General features: G+C 43.0%; 1 long non-coding RNA gene across 2 annotated transcripts; it reads left to right on the top strand.

Annotated features, from left to right (window-relative positions):
- The first annotated feature begins 4 nt into the window (after window positions 1-4).
- Window positions 5-17274, top strand: LOC125612066. 2 transcript variants are annotated; one of them, XR_007342330.1, is made up of 5 exons: window positions 5-267; window positions 1234-1776; window positions 1865-1924; window positions 13184-13905; window positions 15425-17274. It is a non-coding gene; the product is annotated as an uncharacterized LOC125612066 (long non-coding RNA). The 2 variants fall into 2 exon arrangements; XR_007342329.1 differs by having other exon boundaries at window positions 6-267; window positions 13184-17274.
- Window positions 17275-22612: the final 5338 nt, after the last annotated feature.

The following is a 22612-nucleotide window of genomic DNA, read 5'->3' as shown; positions in this document are numbered from 1 at the left end:
CGGGTTCTGGTTCCTGCAGCTCTGGCTCTGCCCACCGTGCCCGAGGCCTCCGGGTTTTGCTCCTCCCCATGTGGCTCCACCCCTTCCCGCCCCAGCGCCCAGAGCTCCCGCCCGGAGCACCCGAGGCGCGGCGCCCAGACTCGCCCCTCCCAGCCTCGCCGCGCAAGTCTGTCCCTCGCTGGAGTTGTTGGCGTCTGAAGTCCAATTTGCAGCTCTTTCGCGAGCGGGTGCAAGGAAGAACTCGAGACCTCTCTGCACCTCTACAAGGTATTAGCTCTGCGTGTCCACCTACTGCCTCCTCCCCTTGCATCTAGAGGTGACTGGATGTGTCTTGATCAAACTATCTCACCTTCCAGGCGCCCCTAAATGTGGCCCTGGTCCTTCAGGGAAGCGTATTCTGGGGAGTGCACTTTGCACAACCTGGGAAACTGAGGCATTCAGCGGTCTCTAACAGAGACGCTGTAATCGCCTTAGTAAGACCACCTAGGAGCTGTAAGCTCGGAATCTGAGCAAAAGATCTTCCATTCTTCCTTGACAGGAAGCAAGATTTGCATATATAAGCAGAACTAGAAGGGGCAGTGGGCTCGGTGAGCAAGTTTAGGTAGGAAATGTTCGCCACTGGAGCGGGACCTTCAGAGGCCACTCCCAGTTCTCCGCAGGTCATGTCTGCTGGTTTCCAAAGAGCTTCCCACAGCCTTCTTAACAGGGAAACTCCTGATTGTGGTGGAAGTATGAGGCGCAGACCCAAGTTATAAACTCTTTTATGTGTCCTGCTTCCTTAAGGGGAAACCGAGGACACTACCATGGCGGTTTCTGACATTTTCTAGTATCCAGAAAATCCATGTGGCCCAGAAGAGGTAAGAGCCAAGTTTCACAGCACAAGAAAGCCAGTGTCACAATGCCAGTGAACTTGTTTCATCTTCAGCTGATGAGGACAGTCTCTTGTGTGAAAGACTTGCTTTAAGTATATGCCCTGTGAAGCAAAGATCTATAAACTCACTCCCTTCTTTCAAGACCTTGGATGGCTTCTCATTGCTTCTTGGATAAAAGCACTTGTGTCAGTTCACTGATTCATGCAGTAAATATTTGTTGAGTTCCTACTATGCCCCAGGTCCTATGCTAAGGCTTTGATGATAAACAAATCACCAGTACTGGCCTGCAGGAATCTCACTATCTAGTGATGCGTACAGCTGAATAAACATTTCTAACACAGTGTCTTCTGATTTCTAATAGGGGGAAGCATAAGGTGCAAGAGGAACCTACCTGCATGCTGTAGTAGAATCCAGTCTCATCTGGGAGGATCAAGAAGATGTCCCACTTTAAATAGCATCTTCCAAAAGACCCAAAGGACCATTTGAGCCTGCCAAAGGAAAAACGGATGGAAGACAGGGGCAAGCCCCAATCCAGACAGAAGGAATCAACTTGTAAAGTCAAGGAATCAAGAAAACATGGCAGTTACTGGGGCTATAAAGGGTTTCAGTGAGAGGAGTGTCTAGCAGGCAATGATGGTTAAGCAGGAAAGGATTTTATTTCTACGCTTTTCTACTTGAATTTATCCTAGGAACAAGAAGAAGCCATCGAGTAGCAACACTGGAGTCAGACTGGTTGTTTACTTACTAGCTGTGAGTTTAGGAGAAGTTTTTAATCTGAGCCTTGGTTTTGTCATCTATGAAATGATGATAATAAAAATGCCTGCATAATAGCACTGTTGTGAGGATTAAATTCCTGGACCTAGTAACTCAATAGAGTTTTACTGGAGGGTTGGAGACTTTGAAGGTACCTTAGTTTTTTGTTGCTATATAATAAATTACCAAAAACCTGGTGGCTTAAAACAACACCCATGTATTATTTTGTTGTTCTATAGGTTGCAGGACTTGCTTGGCATGGCTGCTGCATCCTCTGCCCAGAGTGTCTCAGGCTAAAGGTAAGGTGTTGGCTGGTTTGAGTTCTGGGGAAAATCTACTTCCAAGCTTATTCAGATTGTTTCCAGAATCCAGGTGCTTTCAGTTGTAGGACTGAAGCCCCCATTTTTTTTTTTTTTTTTAGCTGTCAGAAAAGTCTCAGCTTTTAGAGGCCTCTCTCCGGTCCTTCCCATGGAACACCCCCTCCCTGTTTTAAATCAGCAGTGGCAGGTCAAATCCATCCATCCCTCCTTCTCTTCCAACCTTTCCCTCCTCCTCTTCTGCTACCAGCTGGAGAAAACTCTGCTTTTCAAAGACTAGCTTCATGAGGCAGATAATCTCTCTATCTTCAAGTCAACTGATTAGTCACCTCAAGTACATCTGCAAAATCCCTTTTGCTTCACAATGTCATGTAATCACCAGAGTAAAGCCAGGGAGATTACAGGACCAGTTTAGAATTCTGCCTACTATAGGGAATAATATAACAGATTTTCTCTTTTAAAAGATTATCTGTTTGCATTGGGAACGATGTGGGGAGGGGGTGAGAAGTAAGGATCACTTTTACAAGACTGCCCCATTCATTTAAGGAAGCCATGTGACAAGAATGGTGGAAGGTTGAACACAATTGAGAGTTATCACAGAGGAGGGAGAGGCAGGACTTAGTGACGGACGGACTGGAGGGAGTCTCCTTCTCCCTGGCATGATGTCAGAGGTCTCTTACAGTCTAGCCCAGCCCACTCCCCCAACTCCTCCCTGGCATGCTTGGTTATCCTTTCCTCCTTCCCCTTTCATATGTGCTTTAGAACTTTGTGATCAGCTGCAGTCCCTGATGAACCTTGCTTTCTTACTTCCTCTTTCCCTGTGCTCTCTCCCTCCCTTCCTCTCTTTCTTTCTTTTTCTTCTTTCTGATTGGAGTCTCACTAGGTTGCCCAGGCTAACCTTAAATAACTCCTGGGCTCCATGGATCCTCCTGCTTCCATCTCCCGAGTAGTTGGGACTACAAGTATACCCCACTACACCCAGCTTCCTAGGTTTCAGACTCCACAGGAGAATGAGTGATCTTATCTGTTTTGCCCACATTTGAATCCTCTGAATTTAGCACATTGCTGAAACATTCTAGGTTTATTCACTATCTGCTGAATAAATATGTGGATCAATGAATAAAGCCTACATTCTAGCAAGCCAACACCTCGCTCATCCAGAAGAACCCCTGCATCTTGATGTGTCCTCACCATTGTACACACTTTTCCTCCTCCTTAGGATCCATCTTACACAACTAGAGAGGTGCTATTTGTTCTTTCAGAAACTCAGCTCAAAAATCACCTGCTCTGGGTATCCTTTCTTTCCTTCTCAGAGAAGAACTGGCTCTTTGCTCTTCTCCTGTCTTCATCAATGCAGGGATTTCATATGCTGTGATTCATTTTTTTAATGTCAGTCTTCCCCTAGATGAAGAGATTGCCAAGAGAAAGAACTGACGGTCTTAGTCCTCAGCACCTCCAGTGCCACACACATGGTAGGCTCTTGATCTTCTCCTGTGCTCTAGGAAACACCAAGATGCTACCCTCATGGCAACTTCTTTCTAGAGGCAGACAGATACATGAAATCCCTGCTGTAAGAATGATATCATATTTCTGCTGAACTAATTAAAGGATAGAATGAATGATGGGTCCTGGGAAAGATGAAGAAAGCAGAACTTAAGTAAATGGAGAGAAGGGTTGAGAGCATCCTTGATTGGAGAAATTACATTAATTAAAACATTAAGATGTATGCACATGTTCATGGATTAGTGTTTCAGAGGGTAGAATACCAACCTGAAAAACAAAAAAAAAAAAAACAAAAAAACCCTCAGTGTCTCCTGTACTTATTCAACACTCAGCTCAGAACACTTCTGTGACCAGATGTGTATGGCATTTCCCCCACCTACCAAGCAAGCAATCAATTCTGCAGCAGACACCAGCTGTGCCTCTTCTAATTCAATTTAATTCTGACACTGTCTACCTGAGACAGAATCAGATCCCACAGGTTAAGGGCTCCGTCCCCAAGACTGCCTCTACTTCAGATGCCAATCACAAGCCCCCCCTTGTTTCACCCATGTTCTGACCCACGAGCTGCCCATGGGGGTTTCCACAACTCCCTCCTTGGGTATGATTAACTTTAAACTGGCTCACAAAACTTATGTTTACTGGCTTATTATAAAGATATTACTGATGACCATTAGGCGAAGAGGTGAACAGGGCAAAATGAGGAGGAACTCCCACGCCTCCTCCAGGAGAGCCTTCCTGCAGGAACTCCAGTGGTCAGCTCTCTAGCAGCTCTCCTAAGCCTGTCCTTTTGGAGGGTCTTATGGAAGCTTCATATGTGGACATGACTGATGAAGCCATTGGCCATGAGGGGTCAACTTAACCTTCCATCCCTCTCCCCTCCCACGAGGTTGAGGAGTAGGATTGAAAGTTCCAGCCCTCTGAGCACATGGTTGGTTCCTCTGGAAACCAGACCCCCATCCTGGACTTGTCTAGAATCTTTCCCCAAAACTACCTCACTAGCATAAGGTTGAGTGTGTTTGAAAGGACCCGAGGAAAACAAAAAACTGTCTTTCACTTTTATCATCCTGAATCTATATTGGAGCTGCTTCAGGAATCAAGGACAAAGGATAAATGTGTCAACACATAAAATACCCGATTGCTTTAAGTCATTTAGGAAATTACAAAGACTGTAAGAGCTGTGAACCTGAAACCATGAAGGAAAACTGAAGTATGTACAGTCATGTACTACTAATGACGTTTCCTTCAGTAATTGACCACGTATAAGACGGTGGTCCCATAAGATTATAATCTAGCTGAAAATTTTCTGTTGCCTGATGATGTAGCAGCTGTCATAATATCATCGCCCAACACATTACATCTGTGGTGATGCTGATGTAAACAAACTTACTGTACTGCCAGGCATTTAAAAGTACAGCCCATACAATTATGTACGGTACTTAGCACTTGATAATGTTAATAAACAACTGTTAGACTTATGTTTATGGTTTATGTACTTACTATATTACACTTTTTATTGTTATTTTAGAGTGAACTCCTACTTATAAAAAAAGATTTACTATAAAACACTATGCCATAGTATGCTAGCAGCAGACTCACATATCTTGTGTTTGCCACATATCTGGATCACATCCTTTTCTCTTGGGCTTGCCTTGGTTTTGTGTTATTTTTTCCATCATGGGCCTAGGAGAAATAGTGATAATATAGATCACACACACACACACACACACACATATATATATATCCTAGCCTAGATGTGTAGTAAGCTATACCGTCTAGGCTTGTGTAAGTATACTCTTGATGTTTGCTCAATGACAACATTGCCGAATGCTGCATTTCTCAGAATGTATCCCTGTTGTTAAGCATATTACATTAAACTATGTACAATATAAAAAAAACTTATATGGAAAGAATTTTATGCCATTACATGAAATAAAATAATTTACAATGTATAAGATAATGCCTAGTATATAAAAGTGCCTGGCACAAAACAAATTCTCAATAAAATATAGCTGGCATTATATTAGGCTATTGATTATGTTTCTGTTTCATGCTGTGTCCTGGGCCTGGGGTTGAGAGTACATCAGTGAATGAGGTGGACATGGTCCCACCCTTACAGAGCTTACAGCCAGGGTGAGTTCGGTATACGATTGTACTTGCTAGATTAGGCTAAGCTACAGTAACAAACAGAGCCAAACATGTATATGGCCCAAACATAGCAAAGGTTTACTTTTTGCTCGTAATAGTCATAAGCAGATGTCCTAGTTGGTCAGTAGCTTTTGTCCAGACCATGACACAGAGATCCTATTTCCTGCTATCTCTGGCTCCCAAGTCCCCTAGAATTCAGTATTGTATCTGAAAGGAGTGTATGCAGGGCACACCCTCCTCTTCAGGGTCTTGGCCAGAATGGAGCACGTCACTTCTGCTCATTTCCTATTGCAAGAACTCTGTCCCATGGCCACTCATAATGGCAAAGAAGGCTGGGAAATGCAGTGGATTGTGACTCCCACTTTCACCCAGGAAGAAATGGGCTTCCATGAACAGCTAACCTCTTGCCAGAACAATCTTTATTTCTTAAAAATGAAAGATGAGGCAGAGAGAGAAATTCCAGAAGTCTGGTGATTGCAAACTAGAGGCCTACAGGCCAAATCTGGCTGCCTTAGAGCACATCCTTTCCAGTTAGCACGAACCTAACACTCTCTGTGTCTCACGTATGACCCGATTCATGTATGTTTGCAACTTACTCGAGCCCAGCAGACTGGGTTGTGACTCTTGCTTCCACATGTCCACCCAGGACTGGGTAGCTCAATCCCAGGGAATTAATATTATGAATATGCTGATGCTCCCAAATCTGTGTGTCCCCTCCCGAGTTCTTTTTGATCTCTGAATATGCACAGCCCAAAACTTGCTGCCTAGCTTTACTTGGGTGTCTTCCAAACACCCAAATGAAAGCAAAATAATCCATCATCTTTCTTCCAAAATCTGTTCTGCCTCCTGTAACAGCTGTGTCAAACAATGGTCCCACCATTCACCAAGAGATTCCGGAAACTTGAGCATCACCCTGGTTCCCCTACCATTTAGTATATGGATGTATATGTATATGTATACCCTGCTAGTATATGGAAGCTCTATGTGGGCAGGAGTTTCCTTCTGCTTTGTTTTCTGTTTAATCTTGAGTTAAGAAGAAAAATAGGGTGGGGAAGGGTGAAAAATGGACTAAAAAAGTCAGAATGTGACCACTTGGCCACTTTAGAATAAATTGAGAAGATGTCTTTCAGCACATCATACAAATGTTCAGTCTTAATTCTTAAGAGTTTCCCCATCTAGGATAATAGGCACTAGATGAGTGTAGCTTTTAAGCTTTTGAACTGTGGCTATCAGAATTGAGCTGTACTGTGAGGATAAAGGAAACACTAACATGTCAAAGACTCATTCCAAAAAAAATAAAATATAAAATACCTAAATATACTGTTGATTACATGTTAAAGTGACGCTATTTGGGATGTAGTGGGTTAAATCATTAAGATTATTCCCTCCCTCCCCGTTCTCTTTCTTTCCTCTCCCTTCCTCTCTCCTTTCCTCTCTCCTTTCCCTTCTTTTCCCTCCCTCCCTCCCTCCACCCCTTTCTCTCTCTCTTTCAATGATGGGGAGCAAACCCAGGGCCGTGTGCCCTATCACTGAGTCACACCTATGCTCCTACCTATTTCTTTTTACTTAGTGTGTATGTGTCTATTAGACAAAAACACCGAAGCAGCTTACATTATATTTCTTCTGGAGAGTGCTGCCTGCAGGAAGTTCCAACAACTTAGAGGCGATGATTCAAACCTCCCAAGTGTGGAGTTATCCTAAATATCTTAAAATAATGCATGTCTGTCTGGGTTTTGGCCACTTCCACGGAAGGTCATTCCATACTTTTTCTGGATTTGTAATTTAAGTATTTCTTTTTGCTTTAAATATTGCTTTTCTTTTTTTTTCCCTCAGAAAAGCTTCTTGCTTCAACCTAAGCCTTTTCCTTTAGCCAGAGAATCTTATTTCTGAGGGTCACCTGTATATGGGTTTGGGCAGTGCTTGGAGCCAAAAAAAAAAAAAAGACATGGGAAAATAAACTCATGACTTGCGGAGACCTTCATTGACAGGACATTTAAAAAAATCATATTGAATGGAGTAGATTTATATGTACAGGCAATAACACATCTCTAGATGTATTATTCAATGCAAAAGGCAAGTTTCAGAATGAGCTAGGGGCCCCATTTATATTTTTAAAACATATACATAGCTAGGGCACTGTGGCATATGTTGTAATCCCAGCAACTCGGGAAGGTGAGGCAGGAGGATCAAAAGTTCAAGGCCAGCCTCAGTAATTTAATGAGATACCCCACCCCCATCATCTCCAAAAAAGGAAGAAAGAAAGACCAAACACACACAGAGAAAACACATAGGCATATACCTAAAATCTCTCCTTGTATTTCTCAGGGATAGAGATATCTGTCTGCATGTGTATACACAAAGGTCATAACAAATAGACTAACCCAGCAAATCTCTCCTGGAAGAATGTAGACATTTGCAGAGGGAGTGTGAAAGGAAAATTCAGCTTCATGTTGCAATGGTTTTACAAGAAGATTTAGTCACATATTACTTAATTATGCAATTATAATGTGTGCCTTTTCGAAGCAGAAGGGCCTGGTTGGGAATCACTAAATCCTAGTTCTTCTTTAGACCTTTCCTTTCCCTGACTGTGTCTCCTTTCTGTGGACCCAGCCAGCAGGATAACCTCTGCTGTGACTCTGTTCCCTGTGCCCTGAAGGACCTTAGAAAGTCCATGACTTTATCGCGGAGGCTTAGGGAGAGGAAGTGTGCAGGGGCTGGCAAGTCCTGGGGACTCTGGAGCTGTGGTGTGTGCCTCACCCTGCATGTTTTACACATCACTCCTTCCTCTTAGGGAAAGCTTCTTAGAAGTAGAGCAGCTCTCAGAGCCATGGCAGAGCCTTTTGCTAAATTCCCAGGTTGGATCTCAAAAGCAGAGTGACCTTTAACCCTGTGGAGTTTTACTTGTATGTCTTCCTAATACGCATGAGAAAACTGAGGCCAAGGGAAGGGGGTTGGCCAGCTTCCCAGCTCACACAGCTCTGCTGGAACTTCTACCTGTCTAGTCTGTCAGTCACAGTCATGGCAGCCAAAACACACAAAACAGGAACTTCTGCCCTTAATTAGGTTGCACCATGCAGAAGTGTGACTGGGTTCTTCTGTTTGAATCAGTCCCTTGTAACCCCAGATAATCTGTCAAACACAATTTGACAGAACAAATTTTGGTTGCTCTTAAATGCACTGGAAGCACCTGGGGACTGCCACATTCATCCAGGGGAACAGTGATGAGACTGAGCGCTGAGCTGGGACAGAGTTGCTGGGCTCTTATCCCAGGGATATGGCTTCTTAAAGTGAGGTCCAAAAGCCTCCTATCCAGAATTGCCTTATTAAAAGACAGTTTTCTGGGTCCTATGTTAGACCTAGTAAATTAGAATTCCTTGGTGTGAGTCCAGGAATCTGCATTTAAAGAAGTGCCTGATGGTGATTGTCAACACGCTAAGATTTGACCCAAACTGAAAGAAGAGGAAAGAATCAGAGACAAGAGGGCTCTTAGTAAGAATGCTCTTTAGCCATCTTGGCCCCATAGATGGCAATGATACGATGATACAGATACACCACATGCATACACAAAAAGATGGGGGCAACATATGACAGGTGAGAGAGATGCCCTGGAAAGGGGAGAAAGAGACAGGGCCGAGTAAGGGAGGAGCTGCTCATTCATTATCCTCTTTAGAATCTTGTCTCTTTGGTGGGAGCCTGCATTGCAAGATGATAACATAGAAATGTTTAGGTAAGAGAATCTGAAGTAGCAGTGACTTCAGTATCTGAAAGACACTGTGCAGGATAGTTGGCATTCCTGGTCTTTGTTCCAACTAGACCAGCCTAGTGTCAGATTCACAAATCATCCTGGGAATGCATAAGACTTACAATCAGAGAGACGCTCTGGAGCAAAACCCATCACATATTCAATGTCTATGACATCACCATTGAGGCCTGTGTCAAAGGGGTTTTGTTTGTTTAATTTTCATTATCAGTTGTTACTTGGTTAATGAAAGATGATACTATTAATGAGTGTGTGAACGAGACAGTGTCTTCATTGCCACCTCTGAAACATTCCCATCTTTTTCAGGGTAGAATAGGCCTGACCCAAAGTGTAGCCTTTTCTTCAATGTAGAGAAATACTATTCTTTCTCTTAAAGTTCCCTGACACCAAATTATTGTGTGTCAGCTGCTTGTCACCGGGAACACAATATGCACTCTGTGCTTGAGTTACTGCTGTTTTCTATGTGCAGAATGCTAAGCTTTCTTTCTTTCTTTCTTTTTCCATGAAGTTAATTGAGTTGAGAGAAGTTTCAATACCATATTTATTGGTTTGAAAGTGTAGTTGTTTTAGTAGTGGGTGTCAACTGCAAGAACTTGACACCTCTATTTAAGAAATACTGTTTAGAAGAAATTAAATTTGACTAAATGGAACCTTTGGTGCAAATCACTTCCAAACAATGAAACCATATTCACAAGGAGATGCTCTGACTTTCTCCACTGAGGAAGAAACGGAGACATTTTTCGATTGCCATTACATCCCTCCAAATAGAAAAGGAAGGCTGTGGGCCAGATAAGAAAAATAGGTTACATCTGGGCAGCCCAGCAGTGTTCCCCTGCCTGCTGAAGAAGCTCCTCTTTGTTTCCCTCCTGAAGCACAGCCTTGTTTTCTTGGGTCTGTGCTCTGGGTTAAACCTGGGTTAGACTATGGATCCCTTACACTTGATTTTGTGATTGGGAGACCTACACAAATGCAGGCCTAGAACACAATCGAACCCTTATCAACTTCCATCTCCATGAATAGGAAAGAAGCCACTTGATCTTACAGAAGTGTTGCCTGGTCACTTTCCCTTTTATATCTATTGTTACATTATGAGATGAAATCACAGAATCATCAGTCTGTTGTTTGCTACTTTAGAATATGCATTTAAGAATTTTACAAAACAAAACTGTCCCTGAAGAAAGACTTCCTTTGGTTCAGCCATTCCTCTTTTGAGTATGTGTACACCCAAGAGACTCGAAAGCAGGGTCTGTAGCCTTATTCTCAATTCCAAAGGTGGAAGAAACCCAGGTGCACACTGATGTATGAGTGGACAAATAACATGGTATATACACACAAGGAATTGTTATTCAGCCTTTAAAAGGAATGAGATTCCACCAGACATACTGGAGCATGAACGAACCTTGAGAACCTTATGTTAAGGCAGTTATTTAAAAAACAAACAAACAAAAAAAGAGACAAATACTTAGGACTCTACTTACAGGAGGGAATCTAGAATAATCAATCATAGAGACAGAAAGTAGAAAGGTAGTTACAGGGGGCAGAGACGAGGAGTGAATAGGGAGTGATTGTTGAATGGATATAGAGTTTGACTTTTACAAGGAGAAAAGAGTTTTGAAAACTATGAGAAGAGATGGACAGTGGGGATGATTGCATGACATGAGAACATACTAATGCCACTGTGTTAGAGTCTGTAAACAAGTCAAAATAACACCTGGCATTTAGCCAGGGGAATGTTAGAGTTTGTAAACAAGTCTGGATGGTGCCTGGCAAAATGCCAGAGGGAGTGGTTTGAGAAGTAACAAAAGCGAGCCATTAAGTGTAGAGATTCCTTATTGGTTGACTGATGTATCTAGTTTATGCTAATTAGATAAGCTCTGTGGAATGTATAAATACTGCTCCTGTCCTGCAATAAACGGCTCCTACTCCTGCTGTATCAACGAACACAAGTTATTCGTCACCCCTCCGCTTATTTTGCCCAGCCAGCCGGGCTGCGGCACCACTGAATGTGCATTTAAAAATGGTATAGACAGTAGATTTCATGTTAAGTATATTTTACCACTATTTATTTTTTTAAAGCATTACAGATTTTATGCCAAACTTCTAATTAAGAGAAACTTCAACTCTTTCAAGAACATGTCAAAGGCTTCCCATAATGTATAAAGTAAATACTATCTTTGGTTAATTACCTGGGTCTTTCCAGAAAACCAGTTTGTGGTCACTATTAATTTGAAGAAATTGTTGGTCTCTTTTTTCCTTTCGGACCATTTCTCCCCAGCTCTGTGTACTGGTCAGCTTTATAAGTTATTTATGCTGACCTGGTGCTTTATTGCTCTGGTCTTTATCAGAAACTTGGGTCAACAGTTGCAATCTTTGTTGGATTTGAGAATAATAGTGGGTAAGTCTTTACTTTGAGAAACATGTACACCTCTATGTTGATATAACGTAGTTTTATTTTTAATAAGATTAGTGTTCTACTTTGTTCACACAGCTGTTCACAGAATAATAGTACAGGCCCACCGAAGTGCCTGGAGATGGGGGTCAGGAACACACGTGATCCTAGTAGATCTTTGCTAATTAAGCAATAGCAAGAAACAGAGCTAATGGACCCAAAGAGATCTTCATTTCTGTCCTCAGGAGCACTAGGTTTCTAAGAAGATCTCTCAAGAGTGACAGAAGAACGAGTGCCAAACCCCCATTTCTCAGTCAGCTAGGGAAGCTGCATTTGCATCTATTTTGTATATGCTACCAGTAGCCTCCTTAAGTGACTTTGTCGTTGTGCAAACTTTGCAGAGTGTACTTAGGCTAACCTAAGTAGTGCAGGGCAATCAGTCAGTGTGGCTGGCCTCTTGATGCAAGAGACAAGGTAAACACAAGGCGCATCCGGCTGCCTAACACAGCATACACTTTCACAATGAACCTTTCTTTTTATAAGTAGAAGGAATATACTCTAAAATAATGATGGAAGTATAGTAGTATAGTAACAAAGAAATCGGTAACAGTCATTTATTTTCATTATTGTATTCTATCCTATATTATATGTGATATTCTTTTATACAACAGGCAGTAGGTGTGTTTACATTGGCATCACCACAAACAGGTGAGCATTACTTTGTGCTAAGGCAACAGCAATTTTTAAGCTCCTTTAAAATCTTACAGGGTCACTTTTGTATATGCAGTCTGTAGCTGAGAAAATAATTCATGATCATTATGTGGCACCTGGCATGACTGCATTTGAATTTGATTCACCACCCCCCAAATTAAAATCCACCTACCCTGACAATGTGTTGCTTGACTCTGTACCTTCCTTCTCCCCTTCCCACTTTCCAGCTATCCTGATTCCATGTGGGAATCCATGCAGCTAGAGGGAAGCTGAACCCATCTTTAGCAATGGAACTAAACCTAGTATCACATGACCAAGGCCTGATCAATCATCACATTCATCCCCTGGACCAGTGATTGGTTCAGGGATCAGCATGTGACCTAAGATGTGCTGATAATATCGGCACAAAGGTTTGCTCTTCCTGCTGTACATGACTGAGGGCAGGTGGCCCCAGGAAAGAGCTAGAAGCCATTCTCAACCTGAAGGATCTGCCAAAGTCTGCCTAAGAGGTGACACCAGTCAGAAGAGCCAAGAAATGGTGGGAGGATATTGGTTCCTGGTAAATTGTTTGAACCGGCCCTGAAGCTTTTCAAATCCTTGTGAGCTTTTCAATTATATGAGCCAGTAAATTCCCTTCATTATTTAAGCCCCTGCAAGCCAGCTTTTGTTACTTAGAACCAAAAACATTCTGATACACCACTGATCCATGTCAAATGCCCCTTTCATTTTACAGGCAAGGAAACTAAGACTCATGGATGCTACATGGCCAGTTGACAGGATTAGCCTTCCCAGACCCAGGCCTTTTTTATTTCTACGGTTCCTAGCCATTTAAAGCATGTTTGTGATGGATTTGGCAACAATGCATACAATGCTAATTCTCCTTATGACTAACCACTAATCGGATGTGCTCTGAAATACTGACACTGATTTCCCTCCTGTTTGATTTTTGGCAACCAATCTCATTGCTTTATGGCCGCCCTGTATTATGGGCCCTCATGATTTATTAGAAAGAAGAAAGGTTGAAATAATTGGAGAGGGTGTGGGGCCCACGCTTAAGACTTTTATTTCATTTATGACTGGTTTGTTAACAATCTAAGTTCAACTACGTGTCCAGCATTGTTCTCCAAACTTGTCATGCACTTTTCTTTCTTGATAATCATCTCTCATTGCCATTTCTCATCTTTCAAAAGCTCAGCCTCACTATTCTGTCTTGGGACTTCCTTCTCCAGCTAGAATTTCCCAATTCTGTGGCTCTTGCTCCATGAACTCTGGGTTCCTTCCATTTTTATTTACGCATAGTATCTCCCTCACCCAGACGTTGCTCTTACCCATCCTACCCTAAAATTATTCAAGAAATTTCTCATCAAATCCTCAAATAAATGCCGCATTAAATGGAGAAGAAAGGAGAGGGGAACCACATTTATTATTCCAGGAGAAGTACTGGATGCTTTACAGGTATTTTCTCATTGAATTTTTCTAATCTCATGGGAAGTGAGCAGCAGTGGCCTAGGCTATAAATAAGGAAGCTGAGGTTAGGTGAGTTGTCACAGTTGCATTCCAGACCTCAGCATGTACAGTTCCAAAGACACTTCCTTCCACTGCTTGGGTTGGGCCACAGGTTTTGACCCTTTTGCACCAGCTCCAAATGGTAATGACCATTTGGATCTAGTGTTGAGTAGCTGGAAGCCTCATTCAAGTTGAGAGGAAAGATAATAGAGATGTTTTCCAAGCTTGGTGGAGGGAAGAATGATAAGCCACCCACAACACATTTCACCTCTCTACCTGCCTGTGACACACAGCCAGAGTTAGAGGTTTCCCTGGAAGAAGAGGTATACCAGGGAGTCAAGCCATAAAGTTTGTGAACTGGAGTCTGTTGGGGAAAGTGAAGTTGAATTTGCATTTGTTGTTTATATATGGAAGCCAGGTGGTTAATTGCTGTCTGCTGGGAGGTGAATCATGAGCCACAGCAGGAGAAAAACCCAGATTCTGAGCTGACCAGTACACCTTTGTATAAAGCACACGGGGGCAGCAAGACCAATGCTGAGGCTCTTACGTGCCTGAATGTCACTCTCTGGAGTGACTCATTTAGGAGGAGCCAGTTCTTATGCCCCTGCTTAGAGTCTTTCTTGGTACACAAGTCATCAGTGAGCAGCGGTCAGCTTTCTCTCCAAAGACCTGGGAATGCCAGGAAAGGAGATGGCACAAGACAGCAGGCAGGGAAATTGCTGCTTGGTGTGTTCATTAGGCCTAATCCTTCGCTGTATGTCAACATCACAGGAAGCTGCATGGCGATGTGTCTGACAGTTACAAAGACAGTCACCCTCAAGCGAGGTTAGTCAGGATATTCAGAAGGGAAGAGGCTGAATCTGGCAAAAGGCATTCCATGAATATTTAATGACTGAATGAATAAGCAATGCAGTGTAAATTAGGGCTAATTATGGATTCAGGAGATCTGAGTCCCATTTGTTTTATTTCCTCATCTGATGAATGTCTACCCCTTGGTTGCTGGAGGCAGAATCTTTGCTTATAGAAGGCAAGGAGGCAGATTTAGAGATCACTTAGAAGTGGGGGTATTTGGGGTAGAGGAAGCCAATGTATGAATGATGAGCTTTTCCACAAAGGCCATCTGTCCAAGGGGTGGATGCTGAGGTGACCCAGGAGGCTGAGCACTCTTCCACTGGGGCAGATTGTAGGTTTATCTGAACATAAGACAAGTGAGGCACCCCCCCAAGAATGAATAACAATGTATTTGAAGAGTGATGCTGAAGTAGACAAACTAAAGACACCTTATCTATAAACCATTAAGCATGCTCTCTAGATTATGGAGGTTTGATTCCCAGTCTGGGCTACACCCTAGAATCACCTGGGAGCTTTTCAAAGCTACCAGTGCCCTGATTTTTCCCCCAGAAATTTGGATCCAATTGATCTTAAATGAGGCTCAAGAATCTTTAGGTAACTCTTTTGTGCTGTTAAGGCTGAAAATGTTCACTTCAGACAAAACTCAAAGCATCTTCAAACCAATACATGAATGGACTTTGGGTTCTGAAGGCACTCAGAAGAAACATTTAGGGATTATTGATCCACACTATGCAAACCATTGACTTCTCACCAGCCCCGAATCTCAAGGCCTGACAAATTGGCCACACGAGTGTCCCTAGAGGGAGCACTAAGAAGTATGCTCATGGAACCAAACAGGGTAACCAAGACAAAGAAGTAGATCCTGGAACTTGCGCAGCCTGCCAGTGGAGGGAAGGAGAGACCATACAAGGGGGCTCAGCACAGTGGAAAGAGCACCAAGCCAACCGTCAAAAGTTTGTCTCTCATTCATGACTCTGTGAGAGGGATAAGGTTCTATGCCAAGGGTATAACACAACACTAAAGAATTTGCTTCTAGATATAGAACTTAAATTGAAGAAGAAAAGGTGACTGAATAAGCACTTCTCTGGTTGAATAAAAGCATAATATTATCACTATCACCATCATCAATCATCATCAATGGACATTCATGTAGTACTTGATAATTTACAAAGAACTTGTACGTAATAATAATCACTACTTTATGGTACTCAGTAGTAAAAAGGCTTTTCTACATTCTACTGTGAGTATAGGCTCAAAATATAAATTGATCCATTTATAGGACCTTTAGGAGAAGTAAGAGGGATGGAGATTCGACACTAACAGCCAGAAAGCAGACATCTCGGAAGATGACCAGGTGCATGTCCATCAGCTCCACCAGTGGTCTCCTGGCCATGGTCAAGAGCAGAAATTGGGCCCCAGGGTCCACTTACCTTGCTGGGTCATGTGTCTTTCCTGTGCCACTAGAATCCTTACATCTGGTCCTCTCTCTCCCCTCAATTTCCATTGACAACCATCACTATGTCCTTCCCTCTAGGAGTCCTCTCCCTCCTGGCCTAGGAGTCAGAAATTCCAGGCCCTAGTCACAGCTCTGTCACTTAATTACTTCACTCCACCTGGCTGTCACTTTCCTTACCTGGAGCCGAGAGGAGCCATCTCTTGCCTACCTTGTCAGGTCTATGTCAGCCTCAAATAAAGTGATATATGGAAAAAGGCTTTGAAACATTCAAAAGCACAGTCCAGAAAGACCTGAAGAGTGAGAACTACTATTCTTTGGAGGCTCAACAGAACCAGAAATTTGATCTCATTGCCTTCAGGTCAGGTCAATGCCTTGCTTGACCTCATGACCTCCGGATCCCCATTCCCTGTTACACCAACCTCTGAGTACGTCAATGCCAGATTGTTGCCCAGATTTCTGAAGTTTATCAGGGCTGAGTCAATCACATGAACAGCCCAGGTTGCACCCCTGTTTCCTAGAGTCCTCTTCTGGCTTGTTTTGGTTGCACCCACTCTCTGTCTCCCACCCACTGTCCGTCTCCCACCCACACCTGCCCTTGTTCTCAGCTAAGCTATGTATCTCCTTAAGGAATACTAAATATTTTGCTACTGATCTATAATCATAATGAGGAACATAACTCAGCAGCCCAAAGGAAAAACATTATAAATTATGGAGTTCAACATTAAGTGAATTTTTAAAGAATCAGCCAAAGTGTTTTTCTTGGCTATGTTGGCTAAAAGTACAGCATTAGACCTTTACTTTTAGATATCTTTTGCTTTGTTAAATTTTTATTGACATTCCCAAATGTGTGTGTGAATGTGTGTGTGCGTGCACACACACTTGTGTGTTGATCTGAGAGTCCTGATGGCATCTTAACCTATCATCAATTCAACCATATATTTTAAATCTGTAACTTTTAAAAATCTACATAAATAAGTTTTTCTCAGAAATAATAAAGTCAAATACATGGAGCACTTTTATAAATTAATTTTTAAAGGAGCATTCTTGGGAGTGTGGGTGTAGCTCAGTGATAGACTGCTTGCTCAGCATATGGAGGCCCTAAGTTCCATACCAGCACTGAAAAAAAAATTAAAAAGCATTATTGGAATAAAGCTTTGCTGGTGGATAGAAGACAAAAAGAGACGGAGGCAGAAAATTAAGTATTTGATTCTCTGTTTTAGAATTTTAGAACCTAAATCATAAATTAAATGGGTTATTGTTTAATTTCAGTGCCAAGTTAATTCCTTTTTTAATAGAAATATTTAAACAGGCACAGTGGCACATGCCTGTAATCCCAATGATCAGGAGGCTGAGGCAGGAGGATCTCGAGTTCAAGGACAGGGAATGGAGCTCAGTAGTGAAGCATTTCTGGGTTTAATTCCTAGCATCAAAAAAAAAAGAATAAAAATAAGAAGAAATATTTAAATAATATAATGTACATTGTGACATACAATAAATTTTATTAGGAAAGCTTTTTAAAGGGACTTAGTGCTAATGTATTCTGGATACTTGGCAATCATATAACTAAGCAAATTTTCCAGATTGTGAAGTAGGTATTTTCAGTTAAGTTGATTAAACATCAGGACACATTTTCTAACAGTAACAGAAGCTGTAAAGGTCAGGCGAGCGTCAGAGGAAGAGACCACCAAGAGACTGTCTCATGCAACAGCAAAGGGTTTATTGGAGGTCCAGCATGCTGGCGCTCAGAGCTCACTTGAATAGAGCAAAGAGCCCTGAGAACAGCTTAAGCAGAGCTTATATACTTTCCTTGGAGAGGGCAGGGAGGGAAGTTCATTGACGGGTCAGGGCGAGTGGGCAGTTTGCCTGCAACCGAGTGAGGGAGTACATTCTGCAGTTTGGCAGTTGGGGACAGCACATTCTGGGAACAAGATTAGCAAACAGTTCTCAAGATTTCAACAGTGTTTTGTTAAGCATACAGAAAAACGGAGTGACAAGTACCTATTTTATTAACCTTTCAAAGCCATTTATTGAGAATTTACTATGTGTTACATACTCTGTCAGGCATTTAAATTTTAATTTACTCCTCACTGTCACACTGAAAGTGAGGCATTATTTTCCCCATTTTGCAGATGAGGACCCTAGGGTTTAAGATGGTTAAGAGAATCATCTAAGGTCATGGAACCAGTTAGAGACACATCTAAATCTCTGCTTTGGTCTTCTGATTCCAAACACAATATGTCACAATGCCAAGACCCACCCAAACACCTGGAGCAGTGGCAACCCATTTAGGTTATCCGCTCACTCATCAGTCTGGGTCCCAGCAGCTGAAGTCAGTTGTCCCAGTTGGTTCACATGGTGGAAAACTTAATGAAAGGACCATTTACAAAGCAGGGTAAAGTATTAGTCAAGAGACCATCAAGATCCAGTAGAACAAACAGACACCACACCAGCGCACAAACAAAAATAATTTAACATAAAAGGCAAAAGAGAACATCAAAGTAACATCATATAATAGACGGCCTCTAAGATGGTCTCCCCAAATACCAGCCTCCTGATAATCCCCTTGTATGCAGAACAGAATATGACAAAATGATTAGATGTCACTTCTGAGACTCTGGAAGCCAGAGTCTCAGAAGTGACATCTAATCATTTTGTTGTATTCTCACCCTCTGTTCCTCTCACCTTCTTGACGGCAGCCTTACAATAGCCTTCTCTATGGTAAGCTGCCTTCGGGAGACATTCACGTGCTGAGGAGAAGAGCCAGCAGAGAACCCTAACTGCCAACAACTACATAAGTGAGCCTGGAAGTGTACCCTATCCCCGTCAAACCTCAAGATGACGGCAGCTGGACCAGTTCCTTGAGTACAGCATTGCTGGAGATCTTGAGTCAGAGGCACCAGCTGAGCTGTACTCAGGCTAAGTAAGGTATACTAAGGTACTCATTTGTTTAGTTTGGGGAGTATTTGTTACACAGCAATAGATGACAAATACACTTGGATTTAGTAACCACAAAGGCAGATGCTATTCTTAGAACTAGGGAAACAAAAGGAAGGGATTGGTTTCATTCATCTGGAGGAAGAAGCCTATAGACCCAGCCCTCTGAGGAGGAAGCACTATTCAGCGAGTCTGTGTAGCTCCTGAGCTAAAAGAAGAGACACCACTGAGCCTTCCCATGCTCACCTGGGTCAGGTATCTCCTCAGGGAATACTAAATATTTTGCTAGTGATCTATAATCACCCTTAGGAAGATAAATCGGCAGCCCAAAGAAAAGGGTCCTGGAGAGGATCTTTCATAGCTGATGCCGGAAATGTCAAAAAACCCTGAGTTGGAACCAATCTCCGTGCCTCTTCCAGGGTGACAAGCCGTGAGAAGATGCTGAGAGAGACAGAAAGCCAAATCAGAGAAGGGAGTCTGCTCTTTCTCTTCCTGCCTGTCTGTCTTCCTTCCGAGCTCTTTGTCCAGAACCTAATAGGGAGCCATCTGGGGAAGGAGTAATGTGATTATAGAGTCCCAGCTCAGCACCAAGATTCAGAGATTGGAAGGCTGGGTTTGGAGCTGAGAGGTCATAGCTTACCGGATGGCACAGCCCACACCTTTGGCTACTCAGCATTCATATAATCCAGCCTTCTGCGCACCCTTGAACTTCCACATGACAGCTTTACACGTTCACCTAATAAAATATACCTGTCCTTTACATAGATGAAGACACTCTTACCTCTTCCAGAAGGGAATCCCCAAATCCCCAAAGTGGTTGTGTCCATTTCTGAATGACAGTTGCAGAATCTTGTCATTGTATAATGTGACTATCGGTCCCACCCATGTTCCGTAACCTCTAGACTAATTTTTGTCTTATTTATTTTATATGTTTATACAAGTAGTATTTATCTTAGTGAAAAGTAAGAAAGAAATCAAATCCTGGGGCAATGAAAAACGGGACACCGCCTTAGACTTGGCGTGGATCACGTAGCACCATGGATAGTGAACCTGAACACGTGACTTCAGTATTCTAAACCTCAGCTCTCAAATGTGAAAGCTGAAATCACAGTTCCTATCTCTGGAGAAATTAAGAGGCTTTTACTGGATGAGAGAGTGTCTGTGAAGTACTTACGAAATCCTCAGTTAATGGTAGCTTTTGTCTAGTAACCCTGGTGGTCAAAGGACCTCAAAGAAGCTTCCAAGACAAGGGGATTCTTAAGCCCTTAAGCAGGTGTAGAAATGAAAATGGAACTTTTAACAGAATTTACCATTCCCAGTTTCCTCAAAAGTTTCTTATTTGGCTTTTGATGTCTCCCCCTACTAAAAACTAAATTTTAAAGTCCACTACCACCATATATAAATTGCAAATGATAAGGGAAGAAAAAAAAACAGAGAAAGGCATAGATATTTATAAGATTTTTCATGTGTACCTAGCATTATGAAAGAAGCCATGCACGGTTGTTACAGTTCTTGTTTCTGTAACTGGTCACCAAGCAGATTTGGAAACATCCCCACTACTCATCCCATGTTCCGCTCTCATGTTCTCAGCCAGAATGTCACTACAGTGGGGTTCTGTACCTGGTAGGATGTTCCCTGCTTTCATTTCTAAAAGGGTCTAAATTTTCAGTGGTTCTGCCTGATTTTTTGAAAGTCTTAACTATGGAGCACAAGTAAGAGGAACCCTGTGAATCCCCTGGGTTCCAGGCAGAGGCACCCATGCCCTCACCATCCACAATGGCAGCCATCTACAATGACTTGGTCATCAGAACCAGCCACCCCAGCAGGTAGGGCAACTCCCCTCTTTGCCTTTTAATTCAGTGGCCTGAGGAGCCCATAATGGTTCAATTTAATGAGACCAGATGTGTCATGTTCCAGGTAGAGGCCTTCCTCCCTTGGGTACCCAGACCTCCAAAACAAAATAAGATTCTGTGAGTGAGACACACATGCACACACACACACACACACACACACACACACGTGATAACACCCAGTTTCAAGGCCCTTTCCTGGATGCTGGACCATTCACTTGTGACACCCCAATAGCTGTCCTTTCAACTTTCACTTTTGCCTCCTCATCCTAGGGTCTTCTCACCCAGGAACTTAGATGTCGAACCTGAAGTTCTCAGAAGTGACATTTGCTTGTGTCTCCCTGGATGTGGCCTATGATGACCCTCTTCCTCCTGGAAACTTTGGCAAAGTGCCCAGTGGCCAACTCTGACCCCAAGAACTCAGCTTCAGTGGCCTGGCTGGTTTTGAGCCCATGGAAGATGACAGTGACCTTTAACCCCGATGACACCTTGAATTCCCATTGAAGTGACCAGCTGTGATGCTTAATAAGAATGAATGGCCCCAGCAGCCTCCGTATGCAAAGCACCTGTTTGCCCCTCCTTTTCATTTGGTTGTTACTGATTCCCTTAATCCAGGCTCTCTGCTCCCCTCCCTTCTCGCCATAGCCCATCTACCTTATCCACAGCTTTTCATATTATCTTTATGCCGATGACTCCCAAATTTATCTCTTGAGCCCAAAACCTCTCTCTCACATTTCAGACTTGGAAGCTAACTGCCACTCAGCATCTCCACGTGGATGTCTCTCAGACACTTGCCATCAGCGTGCTCGAATGTGAACCCCTGATCTTTTCTCTGCTCATTTCTTCTTTCTGTGGAAGGTCAACTGAAGCCAGAAGTGAACACCCAGGGAAGGGAGCACGAAGAGGTCCAAGGTCTGCAACAGTGAGGACCTGGAGAGAAGAGGGGACACCAACACATAGGACTGATACAGAACAAGCAAGGAGAAGAGAAAAACCCCAAGAAAAAGGGGCAAGTTCTGAGGCCGAGCAAAGAAAGCACATCAAGGAGGAGGGTGTCCAACGGTGTCAAGTGCTGTGGATAAGCAGAGTAAGATGAGGGGTGAAAGCTACCTGTAGGGTTTTACATGTGGAGGTCCTCAGTGACCACGATGGGACCTCAGAGGCGTGGTGGTGGCAAAAGCCTCAGTGGAATGAGTGTAAAAGAGAATAGGAGAAGAGGCATTGGAGACTCTAGGGTAGACACTCACTACGGAGCCTTGTAAGAAGAACATGGTAGCTGGCGGGGTCAGTGGGGTCAAGACAGCCTGGGGCTGTTCTATCTGGCTTGCAGGTGTCTAGCACATTGTGGGGCACCTTAGTTCAAAGATTTAGGGCTAAGGTGAGTGACTTTACCATCTGAACAGGAAGGAGGTGTAGAGTCAGATCCTGTCCTCTAAACATCCATATCTCCACCACGATGCATGAAGAGTACATATGGCATCTCTATCTGCCCTGCTAGACTGTATTTTCTGTGGGCAGAGGCTGTATCCTATTTACCTACTTCCCTGGAATTTGGCACAAATCC

The sequence above is a fragment of the Marmota marmota genome, unplaced genomic scaffold (assembly GCF_001458135.2).
Source record: "Marmota marmota marmota unplaced genomic scaffold, marMar, whole genome shotgun sequence".
Classification (NCBI taxonomy): Eukaryota; Metazoa; Chordata; class Mammalia; order Rodentia; family Sciuridae; genus Marmota; species Marmota marmota.
The sequence above is the reverse complement of the archived record's forward strand: the minus strand, read 5'-3'. Positions and strand labels throughout refer to the sequence as shown.